The sequence below is a fragment of the Hemiscyllium ocellatum genome, chromosome 33 (genome assembly GCF_020745735.1).
Source record: "Hemiscyllium ocellatum isolate sHemOce1 chromosome 33, sHemOce1.pat.X.cur, whole genome shotgun sequence".
NCBI lineage: Eukaryota > Metazoa > Chordata > Chondrichthyes > Orectolobiformes > Hemiscylliidae > Hemiscyllium > Hemiscyllium ocellatum.
Genome location: NC_083433.1, coordinates 7,190,504 through 7,204,029, shown reverse-complemented (window position 1 = coordinate 7,204,029; position 13,526 = coordinate 7,190,504). Strand labels below are relative to the sequence as shown.

Genomic DNA, 13,526 nt, shown 5'->3' with positions numbered 1-13,526 from the left:
TGTTCTGCACGATTCCATAATGCAGACGGTGCTTTGTTTAGCCCTGTCCTTGGGGCACTTGGCTGAAATCTGTATTGGCAACGGGGAGTGGAATGAAGAGGGCACTAAACTCGAGAGGGGTCATCGCTGTGTGTGAACAAGAACACAGTGGCATTCCAGCTTCTGTGAATTCATGTGGCTCCTCTCCGGGAACTCTGACGAGGGCAGCGGGGTGCCTTGCAGTGCCTCAGCCAAGCACTGATCTCCCGTTCGTGTGTGTGTGGGGGGGTGCAGTGGTGAGTGCTAACGGGCTGTTTGGAAATGGGAGGAAGGGGATACAAGGAGCCTGATCCTGTCCCCACACACGCACACATGTACAAACACTCACAAACACAGGCACCCTCACACACGCACACATGCGCATGCACCCTTGCATATGTGCGCGCCTGCGCGTGTGCACACACTCTCACCACTCAGAAACACACGCATGCACACACTTGCTTACCTGCTGCCGTGCATGCTCTTGCACACACCTTCAGTGACGCTGTCTTTTGAAGCTCACTTTAAACACCACAGCATGCCTCACCCCACCAACTTAGGGGGTGTAAAACTTCTTGCTTTGATGAGGCTGTTCTCCCGAGTATCTGGGCCACGATCTATCCCTCAACAAACGTCCCTAACACAGAAGATCAAGTCATTCTCAGATGTCTGTGGGATCTTGCTGTGTGCAGATTGACTGCTGCGTTTCCTACATTAGCAACAACGTTTCAAAAGTGGCCGCAAGGTACAGACTTGAAGGGCCGAATGGCCTGCTTCTCCTCCTATGTGTGTACATCCAGGGGCTTTGGAAGGCGCTACATCAATGCAAGTGTAGTCAGAACTGTAGAACGGTTATAGCACAGGAAGAGGCCATTTGGCCCACCATATCCATGCTAGGCAGTGTAATTTGGCTGGTCACACTTCTCTATCCCCATTCTTTAGAACATAGAAAAATACAGCGCAGTACAGGCCCTTCGGCCCTCGATGTTGTGCCGATCCAAGGCCACCTAACCTACACTAGCCCACTATCCTCCATATGCCTATCCAATGCCCGTTTAAATGCCCATAAAGAGGGAGAGTCCACCACTGTTACTGGCAGGGCATTCCATGAACTCACGACTCGCTGAGTAAAGAATCTACCCCTACATAACACCACAGTTACTTTTCTATATCTCTGGGACAGTAAGCGCAGCTTGTGTAAAGCGGACTCTATCTCTTTGTCTGTCTGTATCTCTCTCTCTCTCTCTCTCTCTCTCACTCACTGTGATGGCTGAATGAATCATTTATACAAACAGGAACATGCTACCACTTGAGCAGGAATTAGCTCAATGTGCCTCAACTACTGAGCTGTAAATATTTGTGGAATTTTTCAAATTTACCCTCCCGAAGGGAGGCTACAGCTCCCCCAGTATCAGTCACACTGGATATTGGGTGGAATTTATGTGGAGGCCGCATTGCTTCCACAAGATCAGAATTAGAGTGTAAGATAGTCCCACAAAAATCCAATAAGGACTTCAGAGAAAATTCTCTACCCAGAGATAATCATTAGCGCAGGAAGGGATATTTTATAAATTTCATTTACATTCATGGGCGTATCTGGCTGGGCAACATTTAATTCCCGTCCCTAGTTGCCCTTTGAGAAGGTGGGGGTGAGCTGCCTTCTTGAATCGCTGCAGCCCATGTGCTGTGAGTAGACCCACAATGCCCTCAGGGAGAGACCTGCAGGATTTTGACCCAGTGACAGTGAAGGAGCAGAGATATATTTCCAAGTCAGGAAGGTGAGTGGCTCAGAGGCGATTGGCTGAGACAACAACAAGGAGCTATAGGCTCCTCAAGTTCCCAGGGAAGGATTAGAATGAAATGGACCAAGTGCAAGGAAATGGGGTTAGAGTGCATGGAAATTTTGGTCGGTATGGATCAGTTTGGGCCAAAGAGCCTGCCTCTGTGCTGTAGGACTCTGACTCTATGAAAGTTGATAAAGGCACAAAACTAGACCACGTTCTTTCTGTCTGTGGAGAACAAGAGCATATGTGTGTACGTCACTTCTAGCAAGCTGCCCTGCATTTTATTAAAATAGTGCAGAGCCGGAAAATGTAGAAAATAGGAGCAGGAGCTGGCCATTCACCCTTTGAGCATGTTCTGCCAACTCAGTCCCCTGTTCCTGCTTTCCACTCCATGCCCTTTGACTGCTTTAGCCCTAAGGCTTGAACACATTCAACATTTTGGACTCAAACGCTTTCTGTGGTAATGAATTCCACAGGCTCCCCTGTGAAGACATTTCTCCTCATCTCTGTCCTAAATGGCCACCCCATTTCCTTAGACTGTGAGCCTTGCTCATCAGGAATACCCTTCCTGCATTTACCTTGTTTTGTCCTGTTAGAATGGAAAGGTTTCTGTGAGATTCCATCCCTGCTCATTCTTCTGAACTCCAGTGAATGTAATCCCAACCGATCCAGTCTCTCTTTATTTGTCATTCCAGCTGCCCGGGAACCAATCTGGTAAACCTTCATCGCACCCCCTCCATCTTTCCTCAGACAATGAGACTGAAGTTGTACACAGTACTCCAGGTGTTCTCACCAATGTCCTGCACAACTGCAGCAAGATGCTCCTGTTCCTGTACTCAGTATCTCATCAATAAAGTGTTTGTGTTCAAGCCGTGAAGTGGGACTTGAAACCAGAACCTAATGATTAGGAAAGCAAATGAAATGTCATCGTTCACTGCAAGGGGAGTGGAATCGAAAAGTAAATTTGTTTTCCTGTTGCTGAACAGGCAAATCTGGAAAACTATGCACAGTTTTAGTTTCCTTATTTAAGGAAGGATATCAAGTGTTAGAAGCAGTTCAGGGAAAGTTCATGCACTCATAGAGCACGGACACAGACCTTTCGGCCCAACCAGTCCATGCCAAACATAATCCCAAACTAAACTAGTCCCCCCTGCCTGCTTCTGATCGTTATCCCTCCAAACCCTTCCTTATTTATGGATCCATCACCTGATAGATATTTGAAAGTGGGGCAGGATTGTATGTGGTGGTAGGACTGGGGGGAGAGTTTTGTTCTATGAGGCAAGGCTAGACCAGTTAGACCGCTATCAGTCGGTGAATCAGAGGAGACCTTGTAAACAAGACCTTCAGAGGATTTGACAAGGTGGATCCTGGAGGGACATGTCGTGGAGCGTGGCGTGATTCCCCTGGGTCAGACAGAGACCAGAAATTGGGGAAAGAGTTTAAAAAGAAGAGGCTCCCATTTAAGATGGAGATAAGGAGGATTTTTGTTTCTTTGAAACCCTGTTTCGAAGAAATTGGTCAAAGCAGAGTCATTGAATAATTTCGAGATGGTCTTAGCTAGACTCTTAACCTTTGATTCCCTTGGTCTGTCTTAGAGCCACAATCACAGATAGTGAGGTTAGGGCATTACTATCAGATCAGCCCTGGTCTTATAGAAGGGTGGAAGCAGAATGGCCTCACTCCTCTATTCATAGTCCATTGTTTGTTTACTCCACGGTGAGAGTGCCATTCCCTCACTTCGAGCTATGTGTTACCGACATGGGCAACCCTCCCAAGCCTCAACCCACATGACACCCACTTGTCCCATCCAATACACATGATACTCATTTGCTACTCCAGAAGAGACCTCACAGCCTCAACATCACATGCATGTCGGTGAGGCCTCTTCAGGAATGCAGGTCTGGTTTGGGAAAAGATTTATCAGGGTGTTGCTAGAAATGGAGGGTTCGAGTTATAAAAATAGGCTGAGATTCTTTTTTCACTTGAGTGTAAGAGGTTAAGGGATGACCTTTATAAAGGTTTATAAAATCACGAGGGGCATGGATAAGTTGAATAGCAAGGTTTTTTTTCCCTAGGGTGGGGTGGAGTTCAAAACATGGTGGGGGGGGTGAGGAGAAGGTTTCAAAAAAGACATGAGGGGCAATTGTTTTATACAGAGGGTGGATCCTGGGTGGAATGAACTACCGAGGCAGCAGTGGATCCTGGTACAGTTACAACATTTAAAAAACATTTGTATAAGTGCATGAATAGGAAAGGCATGGATGGATATCAACCAAATGCAGGCAAATATAAATATAAATGGAATATAAAAGCAGAGATGTGCTACTGAGACTTTATAAAGCTCTGGTTAGGCCCCAGTTGGAGTACTGTGTCCAGTTTTGGTCCCCACACCTCAGGAAGGACATACTGGCACTGGAACGTGTCCAGCAGAGATTCACACGGATGATCCCTGGAATGGTAGGTCTAACATATGAGGAACGGCTGAGGATCCTGGGATTGTATTCATTGGAGTTTAGAAGATTAAGGGGAGACTTAATAGAGACGTACAAGATAATACATGGATTGGAAAGGGTGGACGCTAGGAAATTGTTTCCATTAGGCGAGGAGACTAGGACCCGTGGACACAGCCTTAGAATTAGAGGGGGTCAATTCAGAACAGAAATGCGGAGACATTTCTTCAGCCAGAGAGTGGTTGGCCTGTGGAATTTATTGCGACGGAGTGCAGTGGAGGCCGGGACGCTAAATGTCTTCAAGGCAGAGATTGATAGATTCCTGTTGTCTCGAGGAATTAAGGGCTACCGGGAGAACGCTGGTAAGTGGAGTTGAAATGCCCATCAGCCATGATTGAATGGCGGAGTGGACTCGATGGGCCAAATGGCCTTACTTCACTCCTATGTCTTATGGTCTAAATAGGCCTAGTTTAGTTTGGGAACATGGTCAGTGTGGATTAGTTGGACCGAAGGGTCTGTTTCCGTGCTGTATGACTCTATGGCAACAACGCAGTCAGCAAGTGCTGAAGGACAGGGCCAAGAGTTTTATTGTTGATCTGTATTTGCATTCCAAGATCCTGTGAAACTCAAGGTTTTTAAATACATAGATGGCTCTCTCTCTCTCTCTCTCTTCCCCTCCCTCCTTTTGGCTGATAGGCCTGATGTCCATCTGAAGTATTCTCCCCCCTCCCCATGTCCTTTTTAATTTCAGACTGTAGCTGACTCTCCCCTTTCTGCCAGAATTGTCACATGGTTTAGAAGGTTATAGATACTTGTGAACCAACCTGTATAGAGAGCTTATGAAATATGACTGCAGCATGTGGGACTTGACCCCAGGTCTCCAGGTCCGGGGATAAGGACACTGCCACTGCACCACGTGACTCCCTCCAGAGGCTTGTTGAACAGACAGTCCATGTTCCCTTGAGTTTGAAAGATTGCTGTAGGACGATCTGACTGAGATGCTTAAAACAATTCAAAGTCAAAAGGGGCTTCGTTATTTCCATTTTCTCTTGACATTGCTTCACACCGTTTTCTCCCTTCACAATGACAGAGATGAGGAGGAATTTCTTCTGTTAGTGGGCTATGAATCTGCGGAACACCTTATTGCAAAGGGCTGTGTTGTTAGGTAAATTCAAGGCTGAGATAGGCAGGTCTTTAATCAGTAATGGAAGCAAAAATCATGGGGAGCCAACAGGGTAGTGGAGTTGAGGATTAACAGATTCGCCATGATCTCATTCAATGGGGAACAGACATGATAGGCTGAATGGGGGGAGAAAGTGAGGTCTGCAGGTGCTGGAGATCAGAGCTGAAAATGTGTTGCTGGAAAAGCGCGGCAGGTCAGGCAGCATCCAAGGAACAGGAAATTCGACTTTTCGGGCACGTCGAATTTCCTGTTCCTTGGATGCTGCCTGACCTGCAGCGCTTTTCCAGCAACACATTGATAGGCTGAATGGCCTATTTCTTCATCTAATGGAGAAGTAGTGGAGGATTCCCAGGCTGCTATGTTAGTAGAAGCAATATATAATGGGTAATGAAGATCAGAAATAAAAGCAGAGGGTGCAGGGGAAACCCAGCAGGTCTGTCAGCATCTACAGAGTTAGTTAAACAGCATCTCACTCACTCCTTCAGTGGCCGGCAAGTCCTGATCCAGGATTTGAAACCCAGAGTTACAGACCCTGCCCAATGCACCCCAACCTTCCTTACCTTATTTCGGGTAAATTGATGTAAACTTCCGTTTGGAGTGCAGCCTTCCAGAGGTCAAATCAGGGCTCAATAATCTCCCAGTTTGATAAGAGAAAGATGGTTACATTGTGGTAATGTTACTGGGGCCTAGGTGAATGCTATGGGCAGATACTGTCTTACTGTGCCTGGTCAGGGGTCACATGTGCCTGGACAAAGTCAGAGGTCACATAACACCAGGCTATAGTCCCACAGCTTTCACAAGCTTTCAGAGTGCTGTTGGGGACAACTACTGAAGGAGCTAGTACAGATACACATGCTCCTCTGAAAGCTCGAGCAGATCTCCTTTTCGCCACCTACAATGTGTGGCATCAGAAGAATGCATGGTAACAGTGTACTATAAACGTTAACCCCTTCAGAATCATTGCCTTATTCAACAAACAAGACTTCAGCAATGTGACTGATTCTTAACCACTCTCTGATACGACCCTAACAAGGCCCTTAGTTCAAGGGCAATGAAGGATAGGCAACAAGTGTTGGCCTCAACAGCTCAGTAATAAAGGAGGGGCAAGGTTAGTCACGGACAATGTGAAAATCTAGTCCTCTCTTCTTTGAAAGGCAGCGGATGGGGTGAGAGGTGCCGGGGGTGGGAGGGGAGCTACAAAGGATATGGAATGAAACAGGAAAATGGTGCAAATGGAGCAGGCTAAAGCACCGAAATGGCTTCTTCCATTGGTTCCCAGTGGCGGTGGATTGGAGAACCGTGGCTGGAAGATTGTTCCTTGATGCTTGCTGCTTTAACACGGGTGTGTAGTCTCTCTGCGGTACAGCGCTGAGTGGGAGACTTGCTGAAACCTGGTGAGAAACTGGATTTCAAAAGTAGCTTAGCAAGTGGTGCAGGATCTTGTTTCCATAGTAACGCACGTACCAAACAGATAAAGCAGGTTTTAAAATTCCAACACCGAGGGCCTCACTTGGGTGCAATTTTATTGTTCAGGATCAATTGAAGGGTACGTTTAACATGGACCTTTCACCTCTGGGGTACGTTTAACATGGACCTTTCACCTCTGGGGTAAGGCCGAGAGGTAGGAGGTGAGTGTCTCCTGGTGTGGCTGTGCTTATAAAATGTTTGATAAGCCTCACCTGGTGCACACTGAGCACAGGGTTGAAGGAGGCCATTCAGCCTATCTCCTGTGCTATACACAACCTCCTGCTTTTTCCCCACTACCCTGCAAGTTCCTTCTCTCTAATTATTGACCCAGCTCCCTTTCAGAATCCACAACTGACTCTGCCTTCAGCATGCTGTCTTAGGCAGGTCTTGATGAATGTTCTCCCTCAGGTCAGTCGTGGTTCCTGTTATCGCTGGCACCACCTAAGCGCAGAAGGAGGCTGGTCGGTCCATACCTCCATTCTGACCCTCCGTGGAGCGTGCCAGTCTGTTCCACTGGCCTATCCCCGTAACCTAGGATGATGCTACTGAACATTACTGATAAAGAGTTGACATCGGTACAATTCTCAGTCTGCTTCATATTAACTGGGATCAGTCAGGAGGCAATTTCACTGACTATCTACAGTCAGCACTCTTCCCTCCACTCTTCCTGGGGACTGGGAAGGGAATTCTACAGAATGATCAGTAAAGAAACGGGTTGCTTTGGTGGAGTCTCCCGCATTTCTCCTTCACCTCACCCTCCCAACAACCATATTCCTTTCTCCCTCCATGTGTTTGTTTTTGAAACATAGAAAATAGGAGCGGAGGAGGCCATTCAGCCCTTGAAACCTGCTCCTCCATTCAATACAATCATGACTGATCCTCTACCTCAACGTAGTGTTCCGCTTTCTCTCCATACCCCTTCATGCTTTTATCTAAAGATGTATCAATCTGCTTCTTGGATCCATTCAGTAATTCTGGCCTCCCCACAGCCTTCTGTGGTAGAAAAATCCTCAGTCTGGGTGGAGAAATATTTCCTCATCCCAGTACCAAATGGTCAACTCTAATCCTGAGAATGTATCAATGCTTTGAGTGTAACCCTTCTTTAAACCCATCTGCTGTGGTGGCTCAGTGATTAGTGCTGCTGTCTAACAGTGCCAGGGACCCAGGTTCAATCCCACCCCTGGGTGAATGTTTTTGTGGAACTTGTACTGTCTGTGGAGGTTTCCTCCCGTGGTCCCAAGATGTGCAGGCTCGGTGGATTAGCCTTAGGAAATGTAGGGTTACAGGGGATAGGATAGGATGAGGGGGTGGGATGCTCTTTGGAGGGTTGGTATGGATTTGATAGGCTGAATGGCCTCCTCCCACACTCTAGGGGTTCTGCAATTACAAAAACTTTATGGGTGGCTCAGTGGTTAGCACTGCTGCCTCACAGCACCAGGGTCCCAGGTTCAATTCCAGCCTCTAGTGACTATGTGGAGTTTGCACCAACTCCCTGTGTCTGCATGGGTTTCCTCCGGGTGCTCTGGTTTCCTTCCACAGGTCAGGTGAATTGGCCGTGCTAAATTGCCCATAGTATTGGTGCATTAGTCAGAAGAAAATGGGGCTGGGTGGTTTACTCTTTGGAGGGTCCGTGTGGATTGGTTGGGCCAAAGGGCCTATTTCCACACTGTAGGGAATCTAATCTCTAATCTAAATGTGCTTCCTGGATTCAGACTATCCAATCAGGGGAAACATCCTCCCTGCATCTAGTCAGTCTAGCCCCAAGATGAATTTACCCCATCTCATTCTTTAGCTTCGTTATAAACTCGCCCACATACCATGATCATATTGAATGGTGGTGCAGGCTTGAAGGGCAGAATGGCCTACTCCAGCACCTATTGTCTATTGTCTCCACCACCTCCTGTGATTGTACGTTCTCCCATTCTCATCACTGTGAAGTATAGAATGGTTAGAGCACAGAAGGAAATTATTCGGCCCATCATGACTGCCCCAGCTCTTTGAAGGAGCAATGTACCTGATGCCATTCGCTGCCTCCTCTCTGCCACTCTCCAAATTGTCCCTTTTCGGACACTCAACCAATTGCCACAAAGGCCTCCTTTTCGAACTGCGACCTCCACCACGCTCTCAAGGAGTGCCCTCCAGACCCGAGCCACTCAACCCGTGAAAACCTTTCTCGTCATGTTGCCGTGGTCTCATCTGCCAATGACCTTCAATCTGCACACTCCCTCCTGCCCAATGGGAACGGTTCCTCCCTGGCTACTCAGTCTCAAGGTGCTACACACCAATGAGGTGCTTTCCAAGTGTAATCACTGTTGTAGCTTGGGAAAGGAAGCAGGCAATTTGTGCAGAGGAAGATCCCAAAAATTTGCTGCCACCATCTAGGGCTGACTAGTAACTATCTGTTCTTCATAGCCTCTTGTTACTGGTAAAGAAGGAATTGCTGAGCATGCCTCGCATGAGGAATCTACCAATCAAATACTGTGGCCACTCACTGGAGCCTGAGAGATTTCAGAGTGCATGAAACCAATGTCATTTCATCCAATGTCCCAAAATAGGTCTGATCGTCCCATTAGAGGCCTGCAGTTGGAGCTGAACCCATTTCACAACATTCCTCTACAAGGGGTAGTGTGAGCATCTCGAGAGAGAGAGAGAGAGAGACCAATTAAAACGTTCAAAGGGACAAAGAGTGATGCCATCTTCTCTCTGTATTGGCTTGACATGGAGCCTGCTCAGATAACTGCAGCTTTTCAAGAGCTGCAGTAGCAGTACACCCAGAGGTACAGGAGGAGGCCATTCAGTTGCTTGGGTCTATTGTGCCATTTCATTAAAACATGGTTGCTGTGAGTCTCAGTGACATCTCCTCAGTCTGGTTCCATTTTCCTTGAACCGCATACCCCAGCAGAAATGTCGCCCTGCCTGCTGTGATTAGGTGGTAGACTGTTAATCCAGGCGAATGTGGACTGGGTTCATATGCTCAATTGAGTGTGTTGCTGGAAAAGCACAGCAGATCAGGCAGCATCCCAGCAGCAGGAAAATCGACATTTCGGGCCGGGGCTCTGATGATTTTCCTGCGCTTTTCCAACAGCATACTCTCAACTGTGATCTCCAGCATCTGCAGTCCTCACTGTCTCCTGGGTACATATATCACTACACTGCAGCTAACGGAGTTCAAATTCAGTTAATAACATCTAAAATATCACAATAAAATGCAAAGCGATTGCTGACCATCTAAAGTTGGTAAAAACCTATAAACCCAACCTAAGGGACACCAGTGAATCTGTGGTAATGTCCCTACCTTCGGGACAGGAGGCGAGTGTTTGGGTCCCACCTACTTCAGAGGAGAGTGATAACATTCTTGAGGAGGTCGATCAGGAGCCATTTGGACACCTCAGGCTATATCAGGTTCCACACCAAGAATGTATCGTTTCTCCAATCTGCATCAAATACCAAGAGGGTCTTGTGCTTTAATTTAGCTCCATTCTCCCCTCTTTCTCCCTCCCCCCAGTTTTGACAGTTTGCATTGAATTACCTAAATATTTGATTGGCTATGTTGTAGTTCTGTTCAGCTCGACGAACAGAACTACAACAACGAGCACCCGAGCTACAAATCTTCTCACAAACATTAGCTATGTAGGTGAAGGCTGATGGCTAGATTAGATTACTTACAGTGTGGAAACAGACCCTTCGGCCCAACAAGTCCACACCGACCCGCCGAAGCGCAACCCACCCATACCCCTACCCCTACATTTACCCCTTACCTAACGCTACAGGCAATTTAGCATGGCCAATTCACCTGACCCGCACATCTTTGGACTGTGGGAGGAAACCGGAGCACCCGGAGGAAACCCACGCAGACACGGGGAGAACGTGCAAACTCCACACAGTCTGTCGGGAATTGAACCGGGGTCTCAGGTGCTGTGAGACAGCAGTGCTAACCACTGTGCCACTGTGCCGCCCTTAATAGTAAAAAGGTTGTTTATAAGAAAAAATGTTGTTAAAAAGAAAAAAATGTCATGGTGATTTGCTGGTGGGAAAACCAGCCCAGTAATAACACTTCAAGGTATAAAAAAAGGACAGAGGGACTCTGGTGGTGCAGTTGGAGTGTCTCTACCTCTAGATAGCAATCTTTTATCCAGGAGAGGATGATAACATGCCTGAGGAGATTGGTCAGGCACAATCTGGAGGTCTCAGACTACATCAAATCCCACAATAGGGAACAGGACTGTCAGGTTTCTCCAGTATACAACGTATACAAAGGGACTCTCTCTTGTGGTGCAGTGGTAGTATCCCTACCCCTGGATCAGGAGGTCCAGGTTCAAATGCCACCTGCTCCATAGGTATATAATAACATCTCTGAACAAGTTGATAAAAAAAAGGTTAAAAAGAGAGAAGAAAGCGGGACTGTTGTGGTGCAGCGGTAGTGTCCCAACTTCTCCAGAAGCAGTGATAATGTCCATGAGGAGGTCAATCAAGAACTAGCTAGAGGTCTCAGGCTGCAAAACGGTAGGAAATGCCCAACCTATAGGAATTAATAATGGATTGTTTGTGGTAGTGTCCCTGCCTCTTGGTCAGAAGGCCCAGGTTCAGGTACATAGTAATAGAACACTACAGGACCATTGGCCCACGATGTTGTGCCGACCTTTTATCCTACACCAAGATCAGACTAACCTCCTTACCCTCATTTTACTGTCTTCCATGGGCCTATGCAAGAGCCGCTTAAATGTCCTTAATGTCTTTGACCCTACTACCACTGTTGGCAGTGCACTCCACGCACCCACCACTCTGAGTAAAGAACCTACTCTGGCATCTCCCCTAAACCTTCCTCCAATTACCTTAAAATTATGCCCCCTCATTATCGTCATTTACACACTGGGAGAAGTCTCTGGCTATCCACTCTATCTCTGCCTCTAATCATCTCTACAGACCACCTCTCATCCTTCTTTGCTCCAATGAGAAAAGCCCTATCTCCCTCAAACTTTCTTCATAAGACCTGCCCTCCAGTCCAGGCATCATCCTGGTAAATCTCCTCTGCACCCTGTCTAAAGCTTCCACATCCTTCCTATAATGAGGCAACCTGAACTGAACACAATATTCCAAATGTGGTTTAACCGGGGCTCTATAGAGCTAAAACATAACTTTGTGGATCTTAAACTCTGTTAATGAAAGCCAACACACCATCCGCCTTCTTAACAACCCTATCAACTTGGGTGGGAACTTTGAGGGGTCTATGAACATGGACTGCAAGATTCCTCTGTTCCTCCCTACTCCAAGGATCCTGCCTTTAACCCTGTTATCTGCATTCAAATTTGGCCTTCCAAAATGAATTATTTTATGCTTTGCCAGGTTGAAATCCATCTACTACTTCTCAACCCAGTTCTGTATCCTGTCAATGTCCCGTTGCAACTTACAACAGCCCTCTACATAATCCACGATTCCACCAACCTTTATGTCATTGGCAAACTTACCAACCCACCCTTCCTTATCCAAGTTATTTATAAAAATCACAAAGACCAGAGGTCCCACAACCTATCCCTGCGGAACACCACTGGTCACCAACCTCCAGGCTGAATACTTTCCATCTATTACCACCATCCATCTTCTATGGGCCAACCAATTCTGTATCCAGACAGCCAGATTTCCCTGCATCCCATGCCTCCTTATTTTCTGAATGAGCCCATCATGGGGAACCTTATCAAACGCTTTGCCAAAATCCATGTACAGAACAACCTCAATTATCTGAACGAGATGGGCGGGGAGTATTTTGTTCAGATAACTGATTGTTTGGATAACTGATTTGATCATAAACAAAGGAAGCCATACTGGGACCTTGAGATCTTTCTTGGATAATCTTAAATTTAGATAATTGATGTTCGGATAACTGAGGTTGTTCTGTATATCACCTCCACTGCCCTACCTTCATCAATGTGTTTTGTCACTTCCTTAAAGAATTCAATTAGGCTTACAAGGCCTGACCTGCTCCTCACAAAGCCATGCTGACTATCTCTAATCAAACTATGGTTTTCCAAGTAATCATAAATCCTGTCTCTCAATAGTTTGCCCACCACTGACATAAGACTGACTAGTTTATAATTCCCAGGATTATCCCTTTTCCTTTTCTTAAAAAGGGAATAACATTTGCCAACCTTCAAGCATCTGGCATTACTCCAGTGGACAGAGAGGATGCAAAAATATCTCCAAAGGCACAGCAATTTCTTCCCTCGCTTCCTGTAATAACCTTGGGTATATCCTGTCGGCCCAGGGGACTTATCTACCGTTATGCTTTTCAAAATTTTCAGCACATCCTCCTTCCTAACAATCTGTTCTAGCATTATCAGCCTTTTTTAAGCTGTTCTCTGAAATGTCAAGGTCCCTCTCACTAGTGAATATTGAAGCAAAGTATTCATTAAGGACCTCCCCTACTTCCTCCGACTCCAGGCACAAGTTCCCTCCACTATTCCTGATAGGCCCTACCCTCTACTCTGGACACCCTCTTGTTCCTCACGTGGATCAAGAATTTCCTTAGGGTCTACCTTAATCCTAGCCATTAAAGCTTTCTCGTTGCCCCTTCTAACTCTCCTAAGTCTATTCTTCAGCTCCTTACTGCCTACCTTGTAACCTCTAAAA

At 46.6% G+C, this 13,526-nt stretch overlaps 1 protein-coding gene across 2 annotated transcripts in view; it reads left to right on the top strand.

Moving 5' to 3' along the window:
* LOC132831395 (neurotrophin-4-like) overlaps positions 1 to 13,526 on the top strand; it is a 103,015-nt gene that overhangs the window by 86,056 nt on the left and 3,433 nt on the right. The window lies entirely within an intron of this gene.